The 27,266-nt window shown below is 39.4% G+C and overlaps 1 long non-coding RNA gene across 3 annotated transcripts in view; it reads left to right on the top strand.

Moving 5' to 3' along the window:
• The window catches only part of LOC141501082 (uncharacterized), a 76,744-nt gene that overhangs the window by 23,066 nt on the left and 26,412 nt on the right, over positions 1–27,266 (top strand). For all 3 annotated transcript variants that reach the window (XR_012472135.1, XR_012472133.1, XR_012472134.1), the window contains exon 2: positions 11,804–11,939. This is a non-coding gene — a long non-coding RNA (uncharacterized LOC141501082). The remainder of the gene's footprint in view (positions 1–11,803; positions 11,940–27,266) is intronic.

Raw genomic sequence — 27,266 nt, 5'->3', positions numbered from 1 at the left:
ATTGCTTTCTGAGTGGTCATTGATTGACTGATTGGTGGAACCTGAAGATATGTGGTCTTTGAAAAAGAAAAGTAGAGGGGGCAGGTAGGTGGCACAGTGGATAGAGCACTGGGCCTGTAGTCAGGAGTACCTGAGTTCAAATCTGGCCTCAGATGCTTAGTAATTATCTAGCTGTGTGGCCTTGGGCAAGCCACTTCACCCCACTGCCTTGCAAAAACCTTAAAAAAAAAAGTAGAGTCTAGTATCCTGGATGGTCAAACTTGTCAGTGGTGCCTAAGCACATCAGATGTAGCAACAAACATTTATCATATACCAGGACCCCTCCAGGAGTTTCCATTCCTGAGTTCAGAAGATCTGAGTTTAAATCCAACCTCAGACAGTGAGATTCTTGGTCTCGGTTTCCCCCTACCTTAAAATGGGGATAAGAGGACCTATCTCCCAGGGTTGTTGTGGGAATCTAATGAAAAAGAGACAACATGTACACATTTAAACATTTAGAAAATAAATATAAGGATAATAAGGCTGAAGGAGGGTGTGGGAAGAACTAGCAGCTGGGAGAATCATCAGAGCCTCCATGAAGAAAACAAGCGATGAATTGAGGTTATGGAAGGCCCAGGCTTCCAGGAGCACCTCTGCCAGGTGACAGGTTGAGACCCTACCTTCTCATGTCTAATTTTGCAACCTGGACAGAAGCAGCTAGGTAGCAAAAAAATGGATAGAGTACTGGCCCTGGAGTCAGGAAGACCTGAGTTCCAATCCCACCTCAGATACTTAGAACTTACCAACTTGGGCAGGTTCATTAACCCCATTGTCTCACAAAAACAAAAACAAAAAAAGACTAAAAAGAACCTGGATAGTGGTCATGCATCATGCTCATGGGCAGAGGACATTAGCAGCCTGGCAAGATAGGATGGCAAATAGTGGAGTACATAGAGTCCTTTGCCTGGAAACAGGAAAACCTGAGTTCTGCTTCAGCATCAAGGTATTTGTTACATGACCCTGAACATCCTTCTGAGGTCTTTGGTCTCAGCTTCCTCATTTTTAAAACAGGCAGAGTAAGATGCCCAGGCCTCTTGTGAGGCTGTAAGGAGATAATATTTGTAAAGTGTTTTACAAACCTTAAAGTCTTATGTAAATGCTAGTTGTTATAATTTTGAAGTGGAGTGGACCCATCGAACCCACTTCTATGATTCTGAATGCCCCACTCTTGACCCTTCTCACAATATCTTCCAGTTTTTGGCAAATTGGTTTTCTTCCCCCAGTTTTGCACCCCATGGAGGTCAGGAAGCCACAAACAGAAAGAACGGCAGGAAACACAGGAGAGAGAGAGAGAGAGAGAGAGAGAGAGAGAGAGAGGAAACAAAGTAAAACATTAGAAACACAACCTCTCACCTTGTTTTTCCTTCTGTAATTTTGGGGGGAGGAGGAGTTGAGATGGGGTCCTGCCTTGGCTGGGCTCAGCTAGGGGTCTCCTCCTGGCTCCATCCCAGGCCATTGGCTATCAAGTCTTTTTGTGGTTTTAGCTAAATCATACTCACCAATCAAGAGGGGATGGAAAATATCCAGTTTTTGAATCGAGAGGTTAGCATGGAGATGATAATAATAATAATGCTCAACATTTACACTGGGTTTTTCTCAAAGTGAGAACCCTGTAAGCACAGGCTCCTGAGAGGGGGCCGGTCCTCCAAAAATATCTCTGCCTATGCAATAACGTAATAACAATAGTAATAGTTAGCAACCACAGGGGGCTATAAAGTTTGCCTTAGGTTATCCCCTTTGGTTCTCATGACAAACCTGTATGCTAGGTGCTATGATAATACCATTTTATGGATGAAACAGCCTAGGAGAGATTAATTTTATTTTTTGATGGCTTGACCAGTTATTTTTTGCTATTTTCTCAGTCATTTCATTCATATCATACTCTTCCTCACCCCATTTGGTCAAGTGACTTGCCTAAGATCACACAGCTAAGTAATCATCACATGTCCGAGGGAGGATTTGAACTCAGGTCCTCCTGACTCCAGGGCCAGTGCTCTATCCACTTGGCCACCTAGCTGGCCCAGGAGAGATTAAATTATTTGCTCTGAATTACATTGACTAGGAAGCCCCCAAGGTAGGGTTTGAATTTAGGTCTCCTTGACTGATTCCTTCTGTTACCGAGCTAATATAAGCAATCACTGTATTCTAGATATGGGAAATGAGACCCAGAGAACTTGGGCTAGGTTGAGAGACTGAGAGAACAGGGCTACTTGGTGAACTCAGCAATGAACTTGGGTCAACAGAACAAGATTCCAAACAGAGTCCAAAAGGTAGGATCCTATACATTGCCTGGAAGTGTTCAGGGGACATCAGAGCTCCCTATGGATGGGGGAAGAGATTCTAGTCCCTTCCTGGGGCCAGACTGTGGGGGGTAGAGGGATAGAGTATGGAGCTCTGTAAAATGGTTTTTATTAGAAACAGAAACCCTTGAGTTTCATAGAACCTGATGCTTTCTTGTTTTTTTTTAAAATAATTCAATGTAGGTAGAGTTGGTAGGGGATGGCACTGGACAGAGGGGACCACAGATTTTAATACAAACAGCAGCTTAGCACCCTGGCTTCCACTCAGGGGACTCCAAAGGGAATGGAGCCCCACCTAATTAGAGACTGCAAAGCCCTGGGTTTGTTATGGATTTTAAAATAAATTGTATTTGTCATAGAGTCTAACATTTATTATCTGGAGTCTGCCCCACCCTTATCATATACTGCCTTGTTTTTATTTTCAGCCAGTGACCTTTGATATTACTTACAAAACGTCAATGCTGAAAAGGGACTAAGAGGTCATCTAGTCTAACTCTTTCGTTTTTTACAGCCGAGAAAACTGAGAACCGGTCAGACGAAATGAATTTATAATCTCTAAAGTTTCTGTTAATTTTAATATTCAGGGATTTTGTAAGTGACTTGCCCAAGACCATATAGTTATAAAATGGCAGAACCAGGTAGAAGCTAGTTTTCAAATTCATTGTCCTTTTAAAAAAATTTTACTTTTCAGTTTGTATAAATTTCTTTTCTCTCCCTCTCACTCCCCTCCCCACCATGGAAAAGGGAAAAAAACTCAAAACCTCTGTAAAAAACTATATGGAACTGAATTCTCTGGCTTCCTTCAAGTCTGTTAAAATCTGACCTTCTGGTTGGTAGCAGCTAGGTGGTGCAGTAGATAAAAGGTCTTGTCTAGAGACAGGAAGACCTGAGTTCAAATTTGACCTGAGACACTAGATGACCCTGGCAAGTCACTTCACCCTATTTTCCCCAGTTTCCACATCTGCAAAATGAATTAGAGGAGGAGGAAATGTCAAATCATTGCAATATCTTTGTCAAGAAAACCCCAAATGGGGTGAGGAAGAGTAGGATATGAATGAAATGACTGAACAAATAGCAAAAAATAACAGGGCAAATCACAAACAAAAATAGTTTACACGTATCTGTTGAATGTTGTCTTTCCTATTAGACTATGAGTTCATTGAGAACAGAGACTTACCTTTTGCCTTTCTTTAAAGCCCAATATGTTTACAGACTAATTGACGGACAAAAGAGTCTAACAAATTTTCACATTTTTCTTGTTTCTTTTGTACCCTAAGACCATACTCTCTGTTCAGAGGTGACTAGCAGACATCACTATCAGTCCTATGGAATTGTCAGTAGTCAATGCATTGATTAGAGTTATTAAGTCTTTCAAATTTTGTCTTTAAAAAAGTCATTGTTATAAATTTTTCTCTTGGTTCTGAACATTTCTATTAATTCATATAAATTTTCTCAGGTTTTTCTTAACTCGTGCCTCTTTTTTTTAAAAAATTTTTGCAAGACAAATGGAGTTAAGTGGCTTGCCCAAGGCCACACGGCTAGGTAATTATTAAGTGTCTGAGGCAGGATTTGAACTCAGGTACTCCAGCCTCCAGGGCTGCGCCACCTAGCCGCCCCATAAGATTCCATTTACATTCATACACCATTCAAGTTTCCCAGATGATAGTTTAGTTTCCTATCTTTGCCTGCACAGAAAGAACTGCTAAAGGTCCATTTGAGTCCTTTTCCTCTTTGATTTCGTTGGAGTCACTCTTCTTCCCAGGATACCATACTGCCTGTTCCTCCACTCTTAGGGCTTAGATAAGACTGGAAATCATGGAGAGCCCCTAGCACAAGGTCAAGACATTTCCACTTTATCTTCGAGGGAAGGAGAGGTCATTGACAATTCTTGGGCAGAATGACAGGATCAGAGTTGTGCTGTCAAAAGATAATAACAGCAACCGTGCCGTATGTAGGATGCGTTGGAGAAGGAAAGGCATTGGAGGAGTGAAAGGATGAGAGAGTGATCTGGGGTAGAGAAATAGAAAGAAAAGATCGGAGTATTGAGTGAGGTTATAGTACCAGTTTTGTCTTCTTCAGATTCCTTCTCCTGAGGCAACTGGTGTTAAAATGGATGGTGCTCTGGATTAGAGACAGGAAAACCTGAATTCAAATCCAGATCCAGATACTAGCTTTTTCAAGCCACAGCTAGTTTGTTGTTACTTAGCTGTTTCAGTTGTGTCTGACTCTTTGTGATTCTTTCTTGGGGTTTTCTTGGCAAAGGTACTGGAGTGGTTCGCCACTTCCTTCTCCAGTTCATTTTACAGATGAGGAAAATGAGGAAAACAGGGTTAAGTGGCTTGCCTGGGGTCACACAGCTAGTAAGTATCAAGTCACTTAATCTCTGTATGCCTCAGTTTCCTTAACTGGAAAATGAGTTGCTGGTTGTGAGGATCAAATGAAATAACATTTGTAAAAGTACTTCTTTAGCATTTATTTGCTTACTATCTTCCTCCTGGAAGATGTGGCACCACTGGAAAGATTTGGCGATGCCAACATCCCCAATCCTTCAATGAACCAAATCCTGTCCCTTGAACTGGGGGGACCTAACGATTGGATCCCAAGCTCAGACTTGAAAGACTTGAGTGGCTGCAATCTACTTCTCTTTCTTACGTCTCCCCAAAAGAGGTACAGGAGAAATTCTTTTCAGATCAGGGGAGGGAGTCTGGTTCTGGACATGCCCCACTACCCTAGGCTTTGACCCTGATGAAGCTAAAGTTCAGAAAGCAATTCATTACTAGATAAAGCTAGAGAACTAAAATAACTGGATCCTTCCATCTTTAATTAAAAGGAGTATGTTGCAGTTGATATCTCTTTTTCCTCCTCTTTCTCTTCTCCCCTCTCTCCCCTTTTCTCCTCCTTTTCTTTCTCTTCCTCCTTCTCTTTGGCTATATCCATGGGTTTCAGGCATAGGTCTACTAAGGTCTTAAGTGATGATAAACATTGGGTAAGTCACTTGGCCCTTCCAATCTTCACTTCCCTTATCTGTTGAATGGGTATAATAGTGGTCATCTTCCCTCCCTCTTAGGAGTGAGATAATGGATATAAAAATTATCTGCAAAGTAAAGGGCCTTTCTAATTTTTTTGAATTTCCTGAACTCTTTTTTTTTTTAAGGAAAAGACTCCCAAAGGTTCGAACAAACTAAAGGAAGAGTTGGGGACTGGGGCAGATTGTTACCCCCCAGTCCCATTCTCCCTATAGCTGACACCAAAGGAGTCCCCTGAAGTTGTCCCTCAGCTTATCTGAACGACAGCAGAACTGGTGTTGGAGAGGTAGAGATAACTTCCTCCGAGACTGATGGTGTGAAACTTGATAAAGGCACCCAGGCCTCCAAGTGTTGGGGGGCAGAGTAAGAAAGAAGCTGGAAAATTGGAGACATACCTTTCTTTTCCATCTTACCTTTCCTTCCCTCTCTCTCTCTGCTTCATTCTTTTCTTTTTTTCCCCTTGATAGAACTTGTTTATCCCCCCCATTTTCTTCTTCCATCTCCCCCCCCATATCTTCTTCCACCCCTTCTTCCCACTTCCAACTTGTTTCCTCTCCCCCTTTTTCTTCTTCCATTGTCTCCCCCCCCCCCATCCTCCACCCACCTCCTTTCCAATTCTTTGCTTTTCTTTCTTTGGGGAAAATGGCAAATGGGCTTCTTGTCTTGTCATTTTATTCTTGGGTAGACTTTAATTATTTAAATTTCTATCTTAAGATTGAAATATAAAAATAAAGCACTTGTCTGCTCCGTTTTTATTTTAAAAGCCTAACAAAGGTTCCTAAAATTATAAAAGAACAATTCAACTTTAAAAATACAAAAATTAGATAGACTCCAAATTGGATGGAGCTATAATAAAAATAAAGTTAAAGAAAAGAAATTTGAGAAAAAGCTGACAATCATTAAATCTGAAATAAAATGTTTTTTTTTTAAAAAAAGCTTGTTTTTGCAAAGAAGGAAAAAAGATCTGAAGGAAGCCCAGAGGCGATCACTAAAGTGAACATACACTTTATAAAATAATTGTAAAGAGTTTGGAGTTTACAATGGATATGATCTCATTTTTAAATATTTGTTTATTCAAATGCTTGTTTTTGTTGATGGATACTAAGCTTATAATTACAAAAAACAAAATGAGAAAAACCCACCAGAAAAACCCCAAACAATGTCTTTTCTCCTACTCCCACTCAAAGAACTCAAGGATAGAGTTACTTCACTAGCTTGTGGTTCTTCGCTGTAATGGAGCTTGTGAGGGTACGGTTGACCAAGAGAAGGGTAAGCCCAGGTTCCAGGAAAGTGGTGTGGAGACCTGCCTTAAGGGTGGGGATGGGTGGGGAATGGGGACTTCTGAGCACCAGTCTCACATAGACTGGGAAGGATCAGTATTTTATTATTTCAGCCATGTCTGACCCCATGTAGGGTTTGCCATTTCCTTCTTCAGCTCATTTTATAGATGAGGAAACTGAGGCAAACAGGGTTAAGTGACTTGCCCAGGGTCACACAGCTAGTTCAGTGTCTCAGGGAAGATTTGAATGCAGGAAGATGAGTCTTCCTGCCTCCAGACCCTGTTCCCTATCCACTGCACCACCTAGCTGTTCCAGCACCTGGATGCTCTGCTTAAAATCATTTCAGTTCCATTCAACTCAATTTGACCAACTTCTATGAAGCATCTATTATGTGCCAGTCACTGGACTAGATAGAAAGTGGAGGTGGAATGGCAAAAATGAAAGGTTTCTGTCCTCAAGGTGCTTATACTCTACTAGGGAAGTAAATCTGAAATCATAGGTGCTCTTAGAAATGAAGGATGGGGGCAGCTAGGTGGCGTAGTGAAGAAAGCACTGGCCTTGGAGTCAGGAGGACCTGAGTTCAAATTTGGCCTCAGACACTTAATAATTACCTAGCTGTGTGGCCTTGGGCAAGTCACTTAACCCCATTGCCTTGAAAAAAAATCTAAAAAAAAAGAAATGAAGGATGAACAACAAGAGCAACAAATATGGAATATATATATATATATATATATATATATATATATATATGAAGTGATTTGGAGAAAGGGGAGTAATGACAACTAGGAAGGTTAGGAAAGACCTTGTATAAGAGGAGGTGACCTTGGAAAGTAATAATAATAATAATAATAATAATAATGATAATGATGATAATGACAGTTATTTTTATGGCACCTATCATGTGTCAGGCAGTACTTTAATCACTCTATAACCATTATTTGAATCTTCCAACAACCCTGGAAGGAGCTTGCAATCATTATCCCTAGGTTATAGATGAGGAAAGTGAGGCAAACTAGTTAAATGATTTGATCAAGATCACATAATTAGTGTCTATAGTGAAATTAGAATTCAGGTCTTCCTGATTTCAGGCCCTGTTCTCTACTGAACCCTCTTAACTACTCTACCAATTCAGCTAAAATGTAGGTGAGGATTAGAAAAGAAATGGAAAATACATTTGGGAAATGAGATAGACTTCAAACTTTGGTGGGGGAAATGGTGGATCAAAGAGGGAAAGTGTATATCTGTAACTGGCAGACCTGTGTAGACCATTACTGGTGTGTCTTTGGGTAAGTCACTTCACCAGTCTGGGTTTCAATTTCTTCTTTACATTGAAGAGTTGGGACTAGATGAGTTCTAAGCATCATCCCACAATCCCAGAGAAATTGGTTGGTTAACTTTTAGATGCTCTTCCTTCTTGCCTGTCCTTCTGGGATTAATCTGGCTAGTTTGGGCAGGGGTAGAATCAGCAAATAAATAAAGGATTAGGCAATGGGAACCTAATAAAAAAGGATTAATATGTACAAAAATATTTTTCACAGCCCCAAACCATGAACTAATAATGGGGTACCAATTATTGGGGAACACCTAAACAAGTTGTGGCATTTGATTCTTAGTGTGCTAGAAGAAATAATAAAATGGACATTTTTCAATGAAGCTGGAAATGACTATAAACTGATGGAGACTGAAGTGAACAAAACTAGAATAATTTATACAATGGTAACAATATTGTTGAGAAAAATAACTCTGATAGACCTTAGAACTGATCAATGTGATGATCAGGGATCTAAAAGAAGAAAGAAGAAAAACCATATCTTCTGACAGAGAGACAATGAGCTTAAATTCAGAAAAAGACATACATACAGGGTTAGATGTGTCAGAAATATCATGTGATTGGGGAAGTCTTCAAGTCAGCTTCTTTAGAAGGATCTTTTTAGGAAGGATCTTTTTTGCTTTTCTTAGTTTCCCCAGAGCTAAGTGCACATAGTTGTATACTTAATAATTATATCTAATAAATCCTTGTTGAATGCCTGGACTATGTAGTTTTGTATCAAAGGATTTGGGTTTTTTTAAGTGATTCTTTTTTTAAAATGTGCTCATTGAAGGAAGGGAGAGACAGATTAATTAAAAAATACTTGTTAGTTGGCTAATATGGAAATTTAAAAAAAATTATTTATTTAAGGCAATGGGTTAAGTGACTTGCCCAAGGTCACACAGCTAGGCAATTATTAAGTATCTGAGATCAGATTTGATCTCAGGTCCTCCTGACTCCAGGGCTGTTGCTCTATCTACTTCACCACCTAACTACTCCCTGATATGTATGACATGACTGCACATGTATAATCTATATCAAAGAATTTGCCTTCTCAAGGGAGGATGAGGGGAGAGAAGGGAGGAAATTTGGAAATCAAAATTATAAAAAAATGCTAAAATTGTTTTTTCATGTAATTGCAAAAAATAAAATAAAAAATTATTTAAAAATTCTTACTTGAAAAAAATAACAAACTTAATAAGTTGTTGTTTGTCCTTTGCTCTTGAAGAGGACCAATGACAAAGAGAAAGAGGGTAGTGAAGGGGGAGCACATAAAATATAGGCCTCTAATTGGAGAATTTGACACATAAGGGAGAAGAAAGGAAAAATGGAGGAGAGAGGAAGATGGGATAGCAGAAATGGTCAGCACTTATTGGATTAGGAGCCAAAGAATAGCTTGAAATCTATGGTCCCATGATTCTAATTGCTAATTTAATTTCCTTTCTCTGAGGGAAAATGTTTCATTTCATTCATGTGCAAAATGAGTTTTGTTGGGCATCTTATGATCTTGAAGGTGGAGGGGAAAGAAGGAAAGAACTGGTTTTACCTCATTTTGACAACTAATTAGAACAATCTTGGGAAAACCACATTCTCCTGGGAACTCAGTTTCTTCATTAGTGAAGTGAGGGTAGGAGTGGAAGTGAGGGATTTGGACTTTATCTAGGGTCCTTTTCAGTAGAAATAACTGGGAACTGCAAGGGAGAGAGAGAGAAGTCATCTACTTTTAAGGTTTCCAGCCTATTTCTTGACATTTTACTCCTCTGACCCAAGATGATTACTGGGGAGATGGACGAGTCCCAATTCCCAAAGATAAGAATTGGAAACAATGAGTTCAAGCTTTCAAGGACAGATTGGTTACTTAGAATGGGGGAAGAAATTGAGTTAAGGACACCAGGTAAAGTCTGAAAAATGCCTCATTTGAAAAGTAGCCCAAAGCTTTGATGCATCACAGTAATACGGACACCTGAAATGGCCATCACTGGAAATGGCTATCAAGTATTGATCAACTGTTTAGGATCAATAATTTTGGCTTCATTTATGTAAGCTCCATGAGGACAGAGCTATGTATTAATTTTGTGTTTTCTCCTGGTGCTTAGGACAGTGCTCTACATCCATTATCAATTTTTATCAGTGTTTATAAATTAGTGAATGAATGAATGAATGAATAAATATTTGGTTCTGAATCATCCTTGGGTCCAGGTCATCTCAACCCCTAGTGTACAACCTCATAGCACCTTCACTCATTCTCCATGGCTCACATTATCATTATGTGGAACAGTGATACAAGTTTAAGAATGCTTAGATAGATCTGTCCATACCTTATTTCTCCACCTTATTCAGGACCAGCCCCTGAACTGAAAACTCCTTCATTAGACCATGGGAGGGGAGGGAAGGGGAAGGTTGCTGTTGTTAGATGCTTCATAATCAGATCTCTTTGCAGACCTAGACACTATTTGAGGATCCCAGTGTTAGCTATGAGTCTGCCTTACTTATTCTTGAGCATCCCACAGTGGTTTTGCTAGAAAATGAATCTCACTTAATGATAATTGAGTTCAATTGAAAAAGATACTGGGGATACTAAGATAAAAAAAAAAAAAACTTGCAACAGTCCCTTCCTTCAAGAAACCTGAATTCTGTTGGTGGAATATAAGATGTATATAAATAGGGAGAAAGGTACTTCCTTTCTGTATTTGATCAAACTGGTGATTTTATTGGTACAGGCAACCATGAGTGAGGTGATATTCTTTTACCAATAAAGATCAACGCCTTCCCTGCAACTTAGTCTTAGAGGCTTACCTTGGACATTGAGAAGTTGAGTGACTTTCTTGGGGTCATATGGTCAGTATGTATCAGAATTAGAACTTGAACCTAGGTCTTCCTGACCTCTTAGAGCCGTTTCCCCCCGCCCATCTTCTTCATTTCTGTCTCCCTCAATCATCCCTCCCCAAAGTTTCAACAATACACCCAGCCCTTCCACTGTGCCCTCTGCAATGCCAATTCCATATGCAACAAACCTCCTTTCATAGTAAATCTTTTCCTTCCCCACTTCTTCCATTGACTAGTTATTTCCGAAACCTGATGAAAGGAAGCCTGAGCTAGGGTAAAAGCCTTTCAGAATAGAGAAGAGGAGGTAGATGCAAGAGATGTTAAGGAAAGATCAATAAGCTTGGAAAACTAATTTGATGTGAGGGAGAAGAAAAGAGTCAAGAGTTGTACCATCAACTAGGTCCCCAGAACACTCTGTCTTTATTAGAGCAATAGACGCTCTGTTAGATGAATCTTATAGAGGAAATTCTCAGAACTGATTGAAGAGACACATTTCATAAGAAAATTCATGCTTTGGGTAGAGAAGTTTCCCAGTAAACAGAAGTAGAATCACATTCAGATAGCTAACTTGAAGACTTCCCCAATCATATCATATTTCTGTCACATCTAACCCTGGATGTAACTTAGAACCTCCTTCAAAGTTTTCTTCCATATTCATTCTGGGAAGAATACAGGACTTCATATGTCATTTGCCCTGAATTGCTAGCATGGCCACTGAAAAGATAAGGGTACCCAAGTCATGTATCTCCCAAGGTCTTGAGGGAGGAAAAGAATAGAATCTCTGCTAATAGAAAAGGACTTTAGTTTCTCTAAAGAATCAGAAAGCAAAAAAAAAAAAAACCTTAAAGACAGTCAAATCCAGATTAATTGCACTGTTCAAGCTTGGCATCACAAGAAAAGATGATGAAAACCACTAGCATCTTCTTGATAAGGAGGCTGAGGACAATAGTCATGGAAAGCTGCTTATGATGGTAGATGAGGTCAATTTGTTGCTAAATTTTACCTGTTTTTCTTTATCACAAGGAAAGATTTGCTGAAGGTGGGCGTCTATCAAGAAATAACCTTCACTAAAAACCAAGAGGCATCCATCAGCTTTGTTTTCAAATTGGGCTGAAGAAACAAAGCTAACAATACCTCTGCTGGAATTGCCCCTCTGGAGGTAGGTTTAATGATCAGCATTGGATCTGGATTTTGGATAAGTGAGTGACAGCGAGATTCCACTTGGGTCTGGGGTTCTGCTAGGTATATTCTCCTCAAATAACTAGGAGAAGATGGGTCCAAAGGTTCCAAGGGAGATCAAGTCCCTATTTAGGAGCATAATTTTCAAGAAACTTTATTATTAAGTGCTGACTATGTGATAGACACTGTCTTGGAGATTAAAAAAAACAAACAAAAATGAGACTAATTTGGTTTTCTCTAGTTACAAAGCAGGGACCATGGAGACTCTGATAGGAACTGTAGAAAGTAATGTTGTTGTTACTCATAAGGAATAGTGTTATGTATCTGCCTGAGACAAAAGACCCCTTTAAGTCTTCTTATCTCCTAGGAAGTAGAGGACAGGGAGAAGAGAGTCTAAGGCTCATGGAGAGCCCCTGGAGAGGGGGAGTGAATCCAAGGCTCATGGAGATCCCAGAGGAGAGAAGGGAAAGCCTTGGAGAGGCGTGGGGAAGCCGTGGGGAAGAGAGAAACTGAGGCCAGAGGAAGAACTAGAGAAAGGAGGAGCAGAGGCCCCGGAGTTGTGACCAACAGGTCGTCATTGGACTTTGAAGGGCCTACCTTCCCTGGGGAGTACACTTCTATCACCCCAATTAAGCCATTGGCTTTTGTTCTTGGGGCAGGAAGCATTTCACAGACCAAAAAGGCCAGTCTCAGAGGCCCCTTTTGTTAGGCACCCTTGCTGTTATGGAAATGGAGAGAAAAATCTGGAGTTGCTCAACTACTTCTGTGGCCACCCCTATCTCTGTTCTCCAAGACTGGACCCCAAATCCCAAACTTGAGCGTCTAGAGGCTAATGAAAAAAATCTCCACAGAAATAAAACGCAAAGGGGGCGTCTAGGTGGCGCAGTGGATAAAGCACCGGCCCTGGAGTCAGGAGTACCTGGGTTCAAATACAGTCTCAGACACTTAATAATTACCTAGCTGTGTGGCCTTGGGCAAGCCATTTAACCCTGTTTGCCTTGCAAAAACCTAAAAAACAAACAAACAAACAAAAAAAGAAATAAAAGGCAAAAGAACTCACTTTGATCTGGGAAAACCTATTCTTCTTTCTCTGTTGGGTTAGCCTCTTTGCTCACAATGGAGTCTACCTTGGGAATGAGTTGATCCAGTTATATTTCCAGTCTTGGGTACCTGATGTTAGACCCCTTCATTTGCAGAGCAAGTCCTTCCTTTGAATTCCTAGGATTTAGAGTTGTAAGAAAATTGGAAGAATATTTAGTCTGATTTCCCTCCCCCCTCCCATTTTTCAACTATGGAAACTGAGGCCCAGTGTGGGAATCATAGGATTTAGAGCTGGAAGGGTCCTCAGGTCAGTCAGTCAGTCAACAATGATTTGTGTTAAGGAAAGAATTAAAAAAAGTTCACATTGTAATGTGAAGATAATGGAAGTCAACTATTACATTCAAAATATTCACAGGGTAAAGGGTAGTAATCTCAAAAGGAAGGCAGTAATGGGGTATCAGAGGGGGATTTGCAGAAGATGGGATTTGAGTTGAAGGAAGACCGAGAAACCAAGAGGTGGAAGTGAAGAGGCAGAAAATTCTAGGCCTTTAAAACAGCCGATGGAAGAAGAGAGTGAGTTTTGTATGTGAGGAATAGCAAGAGGGTCGGTGTCACCAGATCATAGTATTGGAAAGAAGGGCACTGGACAGAGTCCTGGGCCTAAGGTCGGGAAGACTCAACAGCCTCAGACACTTGCTAGTTGTGTGACCCTGGGCAAGCCACTTAACCTTAGTTTCCTCATCTGTAAAATTAGTTGAGGAAGGAAATGGCAGACCTAGTCCAGTATTTCTGCTAAGAAAACCCCAAATAGGGTCATGAAGAGTCAGATATGATATGACTGAACAACAACAAAAAGTAAGAAGAGTGGAAATGCAGGAGGGGACTGTTCTAAGGTCATACAGGACTAAGGAACAGAACTGGGATTTTGAAACCCAGGTCCTGGTTGAAGGAAGGTTTCCCTGTCTAGTCTGGCTCTGAAGGCAACTTGAGACTTGTCGTTTATATCTACTGCTAGAGGTTTGTTTCCTTTTCTATAACTAAGCCCCAGACAATTGCTAGCATGGCAATGTGATAAATGGAAGGACCCGAGAGCGGCACCCATCCTTCTGTGGCTCTCAAGGACACCGAGAAAACTCAGGTCATTTTTCCTGAGGTTTTATCAGTAGCTTCAAATCAACCATTTGTGACAACCCAACCTTCCTAGTAGCTCGAGGCTGCCCCTTGCATTTGGTTCCATATGTAGATTTTTTTTTTAAAAAGCTCTCTAGAGTGAAAATTGAGCTTATCAAGAATAAGAGATGGATTCACAAACAGCATCTGCCCAAACCTATTACTTTATAGATAAAGAGATTCTAAAAAGTGAAGCGTTCTCATAGGCTACCCAGATGGGATTGGTCTAACCCCACACAGAATTCTGGACTGATCATTATCATTATCATATTAGAAAAGAATTACCTCTATCACACCTCCAAACCCCAGAAGGTCACCAAAGCTACTCTAGAGAAAGGATCTCAGCTAATACTACATAGTAATATAGCCTTCAGTATCCAATTTTATCTTGATAAGCTCCAGGATGAGAAAATCTGGGTCTCCCCCTATACCTCCCAACCCCATATTCTCTAAGTAAGGCTCAATGTAATGCCTTGCCAATAGAAAGTACTCAATAGTTTTTTTGACTAAAAAATAATAAGCTTACAATGTGCCTGATACTATACTTAAACACTTTATAGTTATCATCTCATTTGATCTCCGCAATAGCTCTAGGAGATTGATGCTATCATCCTCCCTATTTTACAGATGAGGAAAATGAAGCAAATGGAACTTAAATGATTTGCCCAAGACTATCTAACTAGTAGGTTTCTGAGGTTGGATCTGAACTCAGGTCTTCCTGACTTCATCCACTTCACTTCCGGTTGACCTAATTGAATGAAACTGACTCCTTTAAATTCATAAAGTTTTTATAGTCTACTTCTGGAAATATTTTTACATCTGCTATTAAAAATATTTTTCTAGTAGAGTAGATTGCTTCCTATGATTTCTTTTGAATATTTTTATTGGTAATTTTTGTTTTTGCATCACCTTCATTTCCAAATACTTCTTTCCCTCCCCTTTTCCCAGAGAACTATGCTTTGTCCATAAAATAAAATAAGAAAGGAGGGCTGGATAAACCCATTTACCAAAGCTGGTCAACGCATCTAGAGTCTAGCAAGATATGTAATGTTTTGTACACATAGTCCTCCACCTTGGTAAAAAAGAATCGGAGGGAAATTCATTTTCTTATCTCTTCACCGGTGCCAGACTTGATCCTCACGATTGCAGTGTTCGGTTTCCTTCGTTGTTGTTGTCGTTCTTTTCCTTCACATCGCTGCCTTCCTGTCTCTGTCTGCTTTGCTCTGAAATAATTCATATCTATTTCTCTACGTCTCAGAATTCCTCATATTCATCAATTCTTACAACTTAGCAATATTCTGTTGTGCTCACTTACTGAAATTTCTAGACTTTTTTGGTCTTTTTGTTTATTTTATTAATATAATTTTTAATTTTTTAAAACTTAAATACAAAATAAGAAAAAACCCATTGTCAGGTATACAGTAAAACATAAGACAGGATTCACAAAATAAAACAATTAAATTTGCGTTTCAAGAAAGCCTATATAACAAATACCACACATTGTGTTCAAAATTGTCTATCTTTTCATTATTTCCTTGTAGGTCTTCTGTTCTTTGTTTTGCACTATTTATTTTTTTTCCTTCCCTTCCCCAGGAAGGCTACAATTAAGTATAGATAATACATATATAGATACATACATACATTCTCACCCACATTTATACTCATGTATACATTTCTATATATTAATATAATTACAAACATACCTACATATATATTTTTATAAATATATATATATATATATATATATATATACACACACACATGCATATCCAAAGATCTCAATTTATTTGGTATGTATATATCAAAAGACATTTATTAAGTACTCTGTGTGGAACACTATGTTGAGCACTAAAGAAAACAATATTTGTTTGGGACATCACTGTTGCCCTCTTAGAGTCCCACTCATAGCCTAAGAATATACCAGGAAAAGGGAATTCGTTTGAGAGGTAGCTAGATGAAACAGTAAATTGAACACCGGCCCTGGAGTCAGGAGGACCTGAGTTCAAATCCAACCTTACTAACCATGTAACCCCAGTTCCCCCAAACAACGCCCCCAAAATAGAAGAGACAGAATTTCTACAGAACCAGAAACAGAGGGATGTATATACCATTTGTCAATGAGACAATGAGAGTTTCTGGGGTCCAAAAAAGGAAGAGACCAACAAGGAGGGTGGGATAGTTGGAAAAGCTTCAAAGGGTGCTCAAGATAGGTGGAGAAGTAGAGGTAAGCTATCTAAGCAAAGGGCTACAATGAGAACCAAGGTAGGAATGTGTGTGTCAGAGTTAGCATGCTCCCTGTATGGGAGTAGGGAAATAGGGGAGCACAAGGAGAAAAAAAGACTTCAATGGAGGGGAAGAGCCAGAAGATGGGGAGACAAATCAGTAGGTGACACAGTCCGGAGGGGAGTGATGAAGATTTGAATGGATGAAAAGGAGGTGGGGAGGTAAAGGGAGAGCATTGCATAGAGAGATCCGAGTGCTAGGGCTTGCCAATACAAGCAGGAATAAGAGCCAAAGAAAGATGAGGTTTTCATTTTCACTGACTGGAAGCTGGTGGAATGAATTCAATTCAATAAGAATTTATTAAATCCTTACTAGATATTGTGCTGAGTACTAAGGACAAAAAAAGATAAAAAATGGTCCCGGCTTTCAAGCAACTTAAGGTAATCAGGGAAAATAAATTAAGGAATAATAATAAAAAATAAAGAAGCTGGTTGTGGAAGAGGGAGTGGAGGATATGATGTTTGACATGTTGAGAGAAACTTGTTACCTATGTGGTCATGAATAAATTCCTTTATGTCTCTGGTCCTTGGTTTCCTCATCAACCTTTTCAACTAATGAGGAGATGGAAATGCAGAAATATATCCAAAAAGAGAAATTATTTTGGAGATACAGAGGCAGGGTTCCTGGGGAAATGGCTTGGATTTGACCTAGAGAGTTATAGTCAGAACAAGATCAGAGCAGTGTGTGTTGGATGTTTCTCTACTGGACCTCAGACAAGTTAACTCTTTCCTTTCTTCAGCTGTAGCTGACGCTGAGACGGGAGTATCTGTTCCTTCCATGAGCCAAAGATGTAAACTTCACTGCCCAGTTTTCTCTTTGAACTGGGGCAAGAGGTGGTGTGAAATTGCCAGAGCCTAAGGAAATAAGATGTTCCCTGGCAACTATATTCTATCATCGCTTCCCCGGCCTCTGAGCTTAGGAAGGTGGGAAAATGCCAAGGGGAAAGTGTGAAAAACTCATCCTAATGACCACTTGTCTTGTCTGCTACATTGGGCCAACGGATATTTGGCAACTTCCATCTGGGAGATTAAAATTTTCACTTTTCAACAGATTGTTTGATATGTGAATAATGAACCTTTCATACTTGGCAAGGGAAAACGTTTTAGTAAGGTGAGAGAAGAACAACCTTCAACCTGAAATACTAAGATCCCAGCCTCTTACATTCATTGTTATGGTCAGATACCCACTGGTAACAGTTTGATTTTCTGATCAAAACTTCTTTTTTCTGCCTCTGGTGCCTCAAATAAATTATCCAACATTTATCCAACCCTCTTTCATCCATCCATCCATCCATCCAACAAACATCTTTTGTCTTCTATGGATCAAGCACTATGTTAGATGCTGAAGATATATAGTGGGGAAAAAAAAAGAATCTCTGTCCTTTAGGAGCTTGATTTTGGTATTTTACTCTGTCTGTCTGTGTGTGTGTGTGTGTGTGTGTGTGTGTAGAATTGTAAGGATGCCATTGAAAGTTAGTATGGCTCACATATGGGTTATGAGAGGGTGGCTGGGTGGCACAGTGGATAAAGCACCGGCCCTGGAGTTAGGAGTACCTGGGTTCAAATCCGGTCTCAGACACTTAATAATTACCTAGCTGTGTGGCCTTGGCCAAGGCACTTAACTCCATTTGCCTTGCAAAAACCTAAAAAAAAAAGATATGGGTTATGAGGACATCAAAGATCAGTCTAAATTTCTTCAAATTTTCATATTTGTGGTGCCTTTTTGAATTCATCTTTAATTTTATTACCCTGAATGAACCTGTAGAGTTGGAAGGGCAAATATTTTTGTCCCTTTGGGATACATGGAGAAACAGAGGCCCAGAGATGTTCAGTGACTTGTCTGAAATGTCACAGCAAGTTGCTGACTGAATCAGGAGTTGACTGTTTCTCTTTAATTCTAATGTCTTCCCTATAATGATTATTTCCAATAGCCTGCGTATAGTTTGTCTGGATATAGTTTCGCATATTATCCCCCCCCCCCATTAGACTGTAAGTTCCTTGAGACATGGGATTGTGGAATTTTTTTCCCCTTTTTATCATCATGCTTAGTGCAATGATTGGCACATGGTAGACAGTTAATAAGTATTTATTAACTGACCCCGCAGTTTTCCTGAGGTCTAACCAAATACTTTTAATGGGGGAAATAAGTTCCCAAAACCTATATCCCCCGCCCTGCTCCAGTCTAGGGTCTACAAGAGTTTAGGGGTTCTGTCAACCGGCTTTGGGAGATGGATACTGATAGGATGAGCAGTTTAAAAGTGATGCACTCTGGACAGCTGCTTCAACCTGTTCTGACTGAGACCAACTATGTGAAAGAAGAAAACAAAAATAAAACATGGTTGGAAGTTGTTATCAGTGTCACCAAAAACACCACTGATCCATAACAGCAATTAGAAATTCTATCTCCCCTACCTTAGAAACTGTCTCTGGACCCCCACCCCCAAACACAACCTAACAGCAACAACAATATAAACAAGGTCCCCAATTTGACCCCTCACTACTTAAAGTCTAGCCACCCCGCATAAAGATTTTTCTGACATCCTCCATTTCAAAAGAATCTCCCTAGTATTTTCATTCCCTTTTGTACCACAGACATCACATTTCCCAGGGGATCCATTTGAACCTCTTATCTCGAGATCTCTGTATACAGATGCACAGATTCCTAGGGAATTGCCAGAGGGGTTCCCCCTACCTTTTATTTATTTCATCCCCGGGAGTTTAAGATGTCTCTAGGTTGGGAAATTGTCTCTTCTGCATCCCAATGCCCCAACCTTCCCAAGTCTGTCTCCTTGAATTGGTAAAACTCCAGATCCAGGGGTGGTCCCATTTGTTGTCTCCTCCCTAGCTTTGGCTTCTGTGGTCACTCAACAGATAACCAACCTGCACCTTACAGGCTTCTTTCCCTTTGGTCCTTAGAGGGTTGTTTTCTAACTCTAAGAGCTGCTTCAAACAAAAGGGCTGGGGGGCTGGGGGCCGAGATAACCCAATCAGTGGGTGCCTCCTTCTCAGACGGTTGGGGACTACAAGATCTAACAAGACTTGTTTTCAGGCAAAGCATAGAAGGTGGTGGGATTCTCCTTCTTGAAATTTATTTGTTGCAAAACAATGAATCAGCTGGGGTCTGAGGGAATCTTCAAAAATCCTATCGTTCTTTCTTCTTCTTCTTCTTCTTCTTCTTCTTCTTCTTCTTCTTCTTCTTCTTCTTCTTCTTCTTCTTCTTCCTTCTTTAAAGATTTCACAGAGGGAGATTCAACCTTCTCCAGAATTTGATCATCAGACGATTCAATCAATTCTTTTTCCTCTTTTTATGATGTTGGTAGAAAAACCATTATAGGTTGAAACATTTGAGAAATTAAAAACTCCAATATCTTTTTATTCCTCCATTAGACAGCAAAGTGTTTGAAAAATATATAGTACAGACTTTGTAGTTGGATATAAAGCCCACTAAGGTGATTTTTTTTATAAAAAAATAGTGTATGAAGTTCTTTTTGTATATTTTATCTCATTTGGTCCTCATAACAACCCTGGGAAGTAGGTACTAGTTTTCCATCATTTTGCAGTTGAGAAAACAAGTTAAGTGATTTGCCTAGGGTCACATACCTACTAAGTGCCAGAGGCTAGATTTGAATTCAAGTCTTCCAGACTCCAGGCTTAGCATGCATCTACTATGCCACCTAGTAGATCTTTTAGGATCTCCACATGGACAATGCCCCATTCTCTGCAAGTTTCTTACCCTACTCCCAAATAGTTGGTGCCTTCCCTTTCAGATTACCTCCCATTTAGAGTCCTGGGTATCTTGTACATACATAGTTGGTTGCATGTTTTCTCCCCTACTAGAATGTGGACTCTTTGAAGGCAGGGATCATAATTTTTTTTATCTTTCTTTGTATCTCCATGCTGAGAAGACTGCCTGATATACCCTAAGTGATTAATAAATGCTGATTGATATAGAACTGGAACTGAAGAGAAGGATTAGGGCAAAGGGAGAATAACTAATCCCATGGGAGCCATTGAGATCACTGACTGAGAGAGTAATAGGTACCTCTACTTACTTTTCTCTCACCTCTCCTTAACCTCTTATGATCTGACTTCCAACTTTATTATTCCATCCAAACTGCTCTCTCCAAAGTGGCCAGGATCTCTGACTTGCCAAATCCAATGACTTTCCCTCAATTTTTCATTCTTGAATTCTCTGCAGCCCTTAACATTGTTGATCATCCTCTCCTCCTTGATATTTTCTTCTAAGTTTTCTGAACACCACTTTTAACTGGTTCTCTTCCTCTTGGGTCTCTGTCCTGGGTCTTCTTTTTTCCTCTATATTTCTTCTCTTGATGATCTCATTAGCTTCCTTGGATGTAACAATCATTTCGTTGCTGACAATTCTCAAATTTACCTTTCCTGCCCTGCTCTCTGCTGACCTCCAGTCTTTCATCTTCTTTTCAGACCTCTTGAACTAGATGGACATCTTAACTCATGATCAAAATTGAACTCTTTAAACCCTTCCCTACTCTACTTTTCCTAATACTGTAGAAAGCACCATCTGCTTAACTCAGCATACTCAAAACTGAACTCGTTCATCATCTTTCTCCCTAAATCCTTCCCTACTCCTTTTTCTCTAACATTGTGAAAGCAACACTATCTTCCCCATATCTCAAGTTCCTAGTCTTGGGGTCATCTTTGACTCCTTACTTTCATGCCTTATAGTCAAGTCATTGCTAAGGCCTATCACCTTGGTGACATTTTTCAAATATACCCCTTCTCTCCTCTGATCTTGCCAGGTCCTCCTCATCTCATCCCTGGACTTTTCCAAGAGACTACTGGTGAGTTGGCCTGCCTCAAGTCCTCTCCTTGATCCAATTCATCATCCATTCAATCACCAAAGTGATTTTCCTAATGCACAAGTCCTACCATATCCTCCCTCTACTCAGTAAGCATGATAATCATCCCTTTTACCTTCAGGATCAAATATAAAATCCTCTGTTTCACATTCAGTGCCTTTCTAACTTAGCTGTCTGCTATGAATCCAGTGTTTGTATATGTTACTCTAAAATTCAATGCTGTTCCATGGCTTCCTTTGCTGTTCCATCAACTCGAGAAATTTTCTCTGGCTATCCCCTTCTCTGGGATATTTTCTAGCCTCATCTCTGCTTACTCCTTTAAGTTCCTACCAAAATCCCATCTTCTTCGGAAAGCCTTTTCCAACTTCTCTTAATTCTAGTACCTATCCTCTATTAATTATTTCCAATTTAGCCTGCCTTTAGCTTATTTGCTTGTTGTCTCCTGATTAGTCTATCCCTGCTCCTTGAGGTCAGGGACTGTCTTTTGCTTCTTTTTTTTTGGATCCTCATTGTTTAACATAGTGTCCGACACATAGTAGGTACATAATAGTTATTGACTGACTGAGTGATTTGGATGGTCTGAGTACTTTATTTTAATTTTTGAAAGGGTAAAAAGCTTTTTACAATAGGTTAATCCTCTTGGGAAATTGAAGACAAGAATCACCCTGGATTAAAAGGCAAGGTAACCCAGGGATGAGAGCATTACTCCATTTAAGGTTAAATTACTATCTAGTTATGAATAAGACACAAGGAATCAGGTGTAGCATCATTCCACTTTATTCAGTATCCTTAATGCAGCGGCTCCTGGGAAGGCAGGAACAGAGAACAATATGGGCTAGTTTGTGCTGATTCATTTGCTAGAGTGTGTGAGAGGGATTGTTAGTACTAGGAGAAGTCAGCAAAGGACTGGTCAGTGAGCGGAATCAATCAGGGGAGACTTCAAACAGTGCATGAAGTCTGTTCTGGTCCTTGAAGTTCGAATATCTTTGAGGAGAGGGGAAGAGAGTCCAGGTAGAGGCTCACCTCATGCCAAAGGGGGAGATAAAAAAGGAAAGGTAAATTTGGGACAGATTGTAGAAAAACCAATGCCCTACTAAGGAATTAGAATTTTCTCCTATAGGTGACAAAAGGGCATTCAGTTCAGTTCAGTTTACTGAGTATTTATTGATCACCTACTGTGTACTGCTAAGCACAGTGCTAACCCCTGGAAATACAAGGATAAAAATGAAGCAATTTCTGCCTTCAAGAAATTCACATTCTACTGGGACATCATAAATATAAAATAAACATATATATAGCTGCAAATTTGAATACTCCTCCCTATTTATTTACCATCCATTCTCCCCTTCCTATAATACGATTCTCATTTAAAAGTGAAATTATTGGGGTAAAATAGAAAAAAAAAGGGAAAAAAGATATTTTCACGTTAATTTTGTTGTATATTTGAAAGGAATAGCAAGTTGTACACAGTTGATTTGCAATGTCATGTATAATCATCTTTTTATTGTACTGTTTTATTTTAAAATATAGTAATATAATAAAAAAATAAAAAGGAAAAAGTTTTTGAAGACTCTTGGGTGAAAAGTAGAGTCTAATCTGGTGTGCAGAATGGGTTTTGGGAATGGATAGGTGTGTGTGTGTGGGGGGGGATTTTTAAATGGTTCCATTGACCAAGCATTTCAATTTATTTTAAGAATAACTAGCATTTTCAAATCCTTTAAGGTTTCGAAAGCGATTTACATTATTAGACCATTTGTTTCTTTTAGCAGCATGTTAAGGGAAGAACTTTTATTATAATAAAAGTCAGAGATTTTTAGAGATAAGGAATGGACAATGACTTGCCCAGAATCCCACCGTCAGTAAGCATCTGAGTCAAAATTTGAATTTGGTTCTTCCTAAACCGACTTAGTTCAACACTCTAGCCACTACGACTATCAGAATTTTGTCAGTGTCAGTATTCCCCAACCACTGATGGTAGTCATAGTCCCCAGCAGATGGTTTTTGAGAGTTGCTATGATGGAAAAATCCATTCTCTCACTTATCCTAACTGTCCCTTAGCTAGCAGCTACCTAACCCCCATTCAGAGACTTTGCTGCTTAACCTGCCTCAATTTGCATTTGAATGGCATAGCCTTGGAGAATTCAGTATCATCTTTGTTACATCATGAGAGATATCCATGGAGGACATCAGTGGAGTTAAGCTGCTTATGAAGGACCTGAGTTCAAATCTCATCCTAGGAAGGTAACTATGAATAAGGCTTCACTTCTCTGTGCCTTAGTTTACAAATCTGTAAAATGAGGGGATTGGTCTAGATGACCTTTAAAAGTCATCATATGTTTATAGGATCATATGTAGGGTGTTCCCAAATTTTCAGGACATAAGCAGAAGCTTAAGCTTTAATAGTTTTAAACTTCTTTGAAACTTTTGGAATATTCTACATGCCAAATAAAATGTGAAAAACTCATATCTACCTAGTGTTTTTAAGTTTATAAAACTTGCCTCTATATCTACCTGGTAAGATATGAACTACTAATATTATTTCTCATTTTGCAATGAAAAAACACAGGTTAAAAGTCATGCTCATAATCACATAGCTTATAAGGGTAAAGAAGTTGAATTTGAACGTGAATCTTTTGACTTAAAAACTATCCCCCCCTTTCTATTTTTTTTTTTAGGTTTTTGCAAGGCAATGGGGTTAAGTGGCTTACCCAAGGCCACACGGCTAGATAATTATTAAGTGTCTGAAGCTGGATTTGAACTCAGGTACTCCTGACTCCAGGGTTGGTGCTCTATCCATTGTGCCACCTAGCTGCCCCTATCCCCCTTTCTATTAACTACATTACTTCTCTATGAAAAAAAACTTTATAATAAGTTTGTCTGATAAAAGTCTCATATTCAAATATGTAAGGAAATTATCCAATTTTTTTTTGGAATTAGAACCATTTCCCAATATTTGGGACCAGTTAAAATAATTAAAGGGAAGAAACTATCAAATAGCCATTTGGCAAAATGTTACAAAACATTAACACTCAGAAAAATGCAAGTTAAAAGCAACTCTGATGTTCTACCATGTACCCATCAGATTGGCAAAGATGACTAAAGTGTGAAGGAAGAATCATTCTGGACAGCTGCCTGAACTGTTACTAAACTATGCAAACTCTTTCCAGGGGTGTGTTGAAGCCAGCTCAAATCGGCTCTCAAAAACTGATTGTTAAATTTTCTATATGAGCATTCATTCTTTAGAAATCAGCAAACACTATAAATCACTTGATTTATTGCTTTTTAGGCATAGAATTAAGAAAATGATGACAAAAATGTTAAAAACACAGATTAAACTTAAAAGTATATCCAGTACATTTTTTTTCCACAGAGAGATGGTTTTTAAACATTTACTGCACACTCATGACTTTGACTCATCTAAATTACCACTGGGTCTATATCCTATAGAGATCAGAGAAAGAAGAAAGGGACCAACATGTACAAAAATATTTAGCAGAGCTTCTCCCAGTGGCTCCAAATGATAAACTAATGAGGCATCCACCATTGTAAAATGACTAAATTATAGTGGAATGGTATCATACTATGAGAAATGATAAAACAGTTTCAGAGAAAATTGAGAAGAGCTATATGAGCTGATGGAGAATGAACAGAGTTAGGAGAAAAATTTATACAATGACAGCAACATTATAAAGAAAAACAGCTTTGAGGGACCTGAAAAATCTGATCAGGGCTATCATAAAACAGGAATTCCAAGGATTAATTTTATCACCTGTCTCCTGGCAGAGAGATAATACACTTGAAGTTCAGAATGAGAAATATATTACTTGACATGACCAATGTGGGAATTTGTTTTGCCAAATTATTCATGCTTATTATGAGATTTTTTTGTTTTTGTTATTTTTATTGTTCATTTGAGGGGGTTGGGAGGGATGGTGGGAGAGAGATAATGATAAATGCTTATAAAAAGCAACCCATAAAATCAAATTGGAAAGTTTTGCTTTCTAAATTGTCATCAAAGCAAAGCAGTAATAAACCCAGCTGGTTAAGTGTGAAAGGGGCCCTGAGAGCTGTCTCTTTTGGCTCCTCATCATTGAGGAACATCAGTGCTGCTGTCACCGGAGCATATATTTTCAGGATTATTATCTTCACTGAAATGATAACCAGATGAGTCCACAGGGCTGGCTCCAGACTTATCCGCCTTAGCCACTGTGGGCACAATTCATCCTTTGCCTCCCCTCCCTTCACCTCCTGGTCTTGCCCTTGTGAGCACTCCTCTCACCATCCATGATCCATGAAAGCATATTGGGACTTATTAGAACACAGTCTTACAGGCAGAACCTAGCCAAGGCCATGCAAAAACGTCCAAAGTAGACAAGGAGAAATCCCCTGGACCACTGGGAAACATCTCCATTGGCATAGATTTCCAGGGATTGCAGACTGGCCTGCCTAATTTGATGTTTTGGATTTCAGAGGGGGTGATTGGGAGAGTACAGTGTTAATGTAGCTTAGTCTATAGGCTGCAAATTTCTAAGAGCTCTTAAATCTTCCTCTCCCAGAAAGTCTTCCCAGCTTGGATGAACCCTGATCTCTTCCTCTGAATTCTACATGCTAAATGGTCTCTATCACCCAATTGAGCTCTCTTGTATTGGTTTCTCATTGTTTTATGGATGTCAATTTTGTCTTTCCAACTAGACTGTGAGCTCCCATAGGGCAGCTTTTGGAGTCTTTCTTTTATGTTTATTTGACAAACTATAGTAATCCTTTAGACGATCAGGGCTATAGCTAGATATTCTGGAACCTTCAACAAATATATAGTGTGGGCAAGGGAGACACACACACAGATAGACAGACAAACAGAAAGACAGAGAGACTGGAGAGATAGACACACAAAAATAGAGAGTCAGAGAGAGAAAAAGAGACAGAGAGGAACAGAGGAAAGAGACAAAGACAGAAGCAGAGAAAAAGAAACAGAAAGACCCAGAGAGAGACAGAGACAGACAGACAGGGGTAGAGAAAGTCAGAGAGAGACAGAGAATCAAAGACAGACAGAGAGACAGAGAGATCTTTGGGATGGTCACTTTGGAGAGAAGAGATCCTAGGATAGCCAGCTACTACTGAAGAGGTTTCTGGAGAGAAATGAAACAAAGCAAAAATAGACAGGGAAGATTAGGATCCCATCTGAGCCACAGACAGAGTTAGCTATCTTTCATTTCAGATTAGTTACACGCTTCATTTGCCTTCAGTCATGTTTAACAATTCTGGGGAAGGATTTAGGACAACTTGGATTCAAATCTGGCTTTAGACATTTATTAGCTGTGCGACCTTGGGTAAATCATTTAACCCTTCAATTCCTTCATCTTTAAAAGGAGCTGGAGCTGGAAATGGTAAACCACTCCAATATCTTTGCTAGGGAAACTCCAAATGGGATAATGAAGAGTCAGACAGCAGTGAACATTATTAATAACTGTGGCAGCAGCAGCAACAACAACACAATGAGGTCCCTTCCAGTTCTAGATTTATAATCCTACATTTTTTCCTTAAAGTTTATCCTGTCTTCTTACATTAGAGGAACTTGTCAATGGAGTGCTAGATAGATACATAACCTTAATAGTCTGCTTCTACCCATAATTTTCATCCTTTATTGGAAGTCACATCTGAAATACTTTCCCCTTTTTACTGTCATTTATTTAAATCCTATCCATTCTTATGGCTCAATTCAAGCCTTGCTTCCCCTATGAAACCTTCAGCACATCCCTGGTATATTATCATGCTTTTGAGCCACACACTATCTAATGATTGTAGTATCCAGAATTGCTCTTTTCCTTTGTGTGTGTGTGTGTGTGTGTGTGTGTGTGTGTTGTGCAGAACTACATCATGGTCTCCAGGATGCCAGCTTCTGCCCATGTGCATCCTTGGTGATGAATCTATCCATTAAACTGGCATTCCAAACCACATTAGAAGCAGGAGACTTAAACA

This window comes from Macrotis lagotis, chromosome 1, assembly GCF_037893015.1.
Source record: "Macrotis lagotis isolate mMagLag1 chromosome 1, bilby.v1.9.chrom.fasta, whole genome shotgun sequence".
NCBI lineage: Eukaryota > Metazoa > Chordata > Mammalia > Peramelemorphia > Peramelidae > Macrotis > Macrotis lagotis.
Note: the sequence above shows the minus strand (reverse complement) of the source record. Positions and strands in the feature narration are given on the sequence as shown.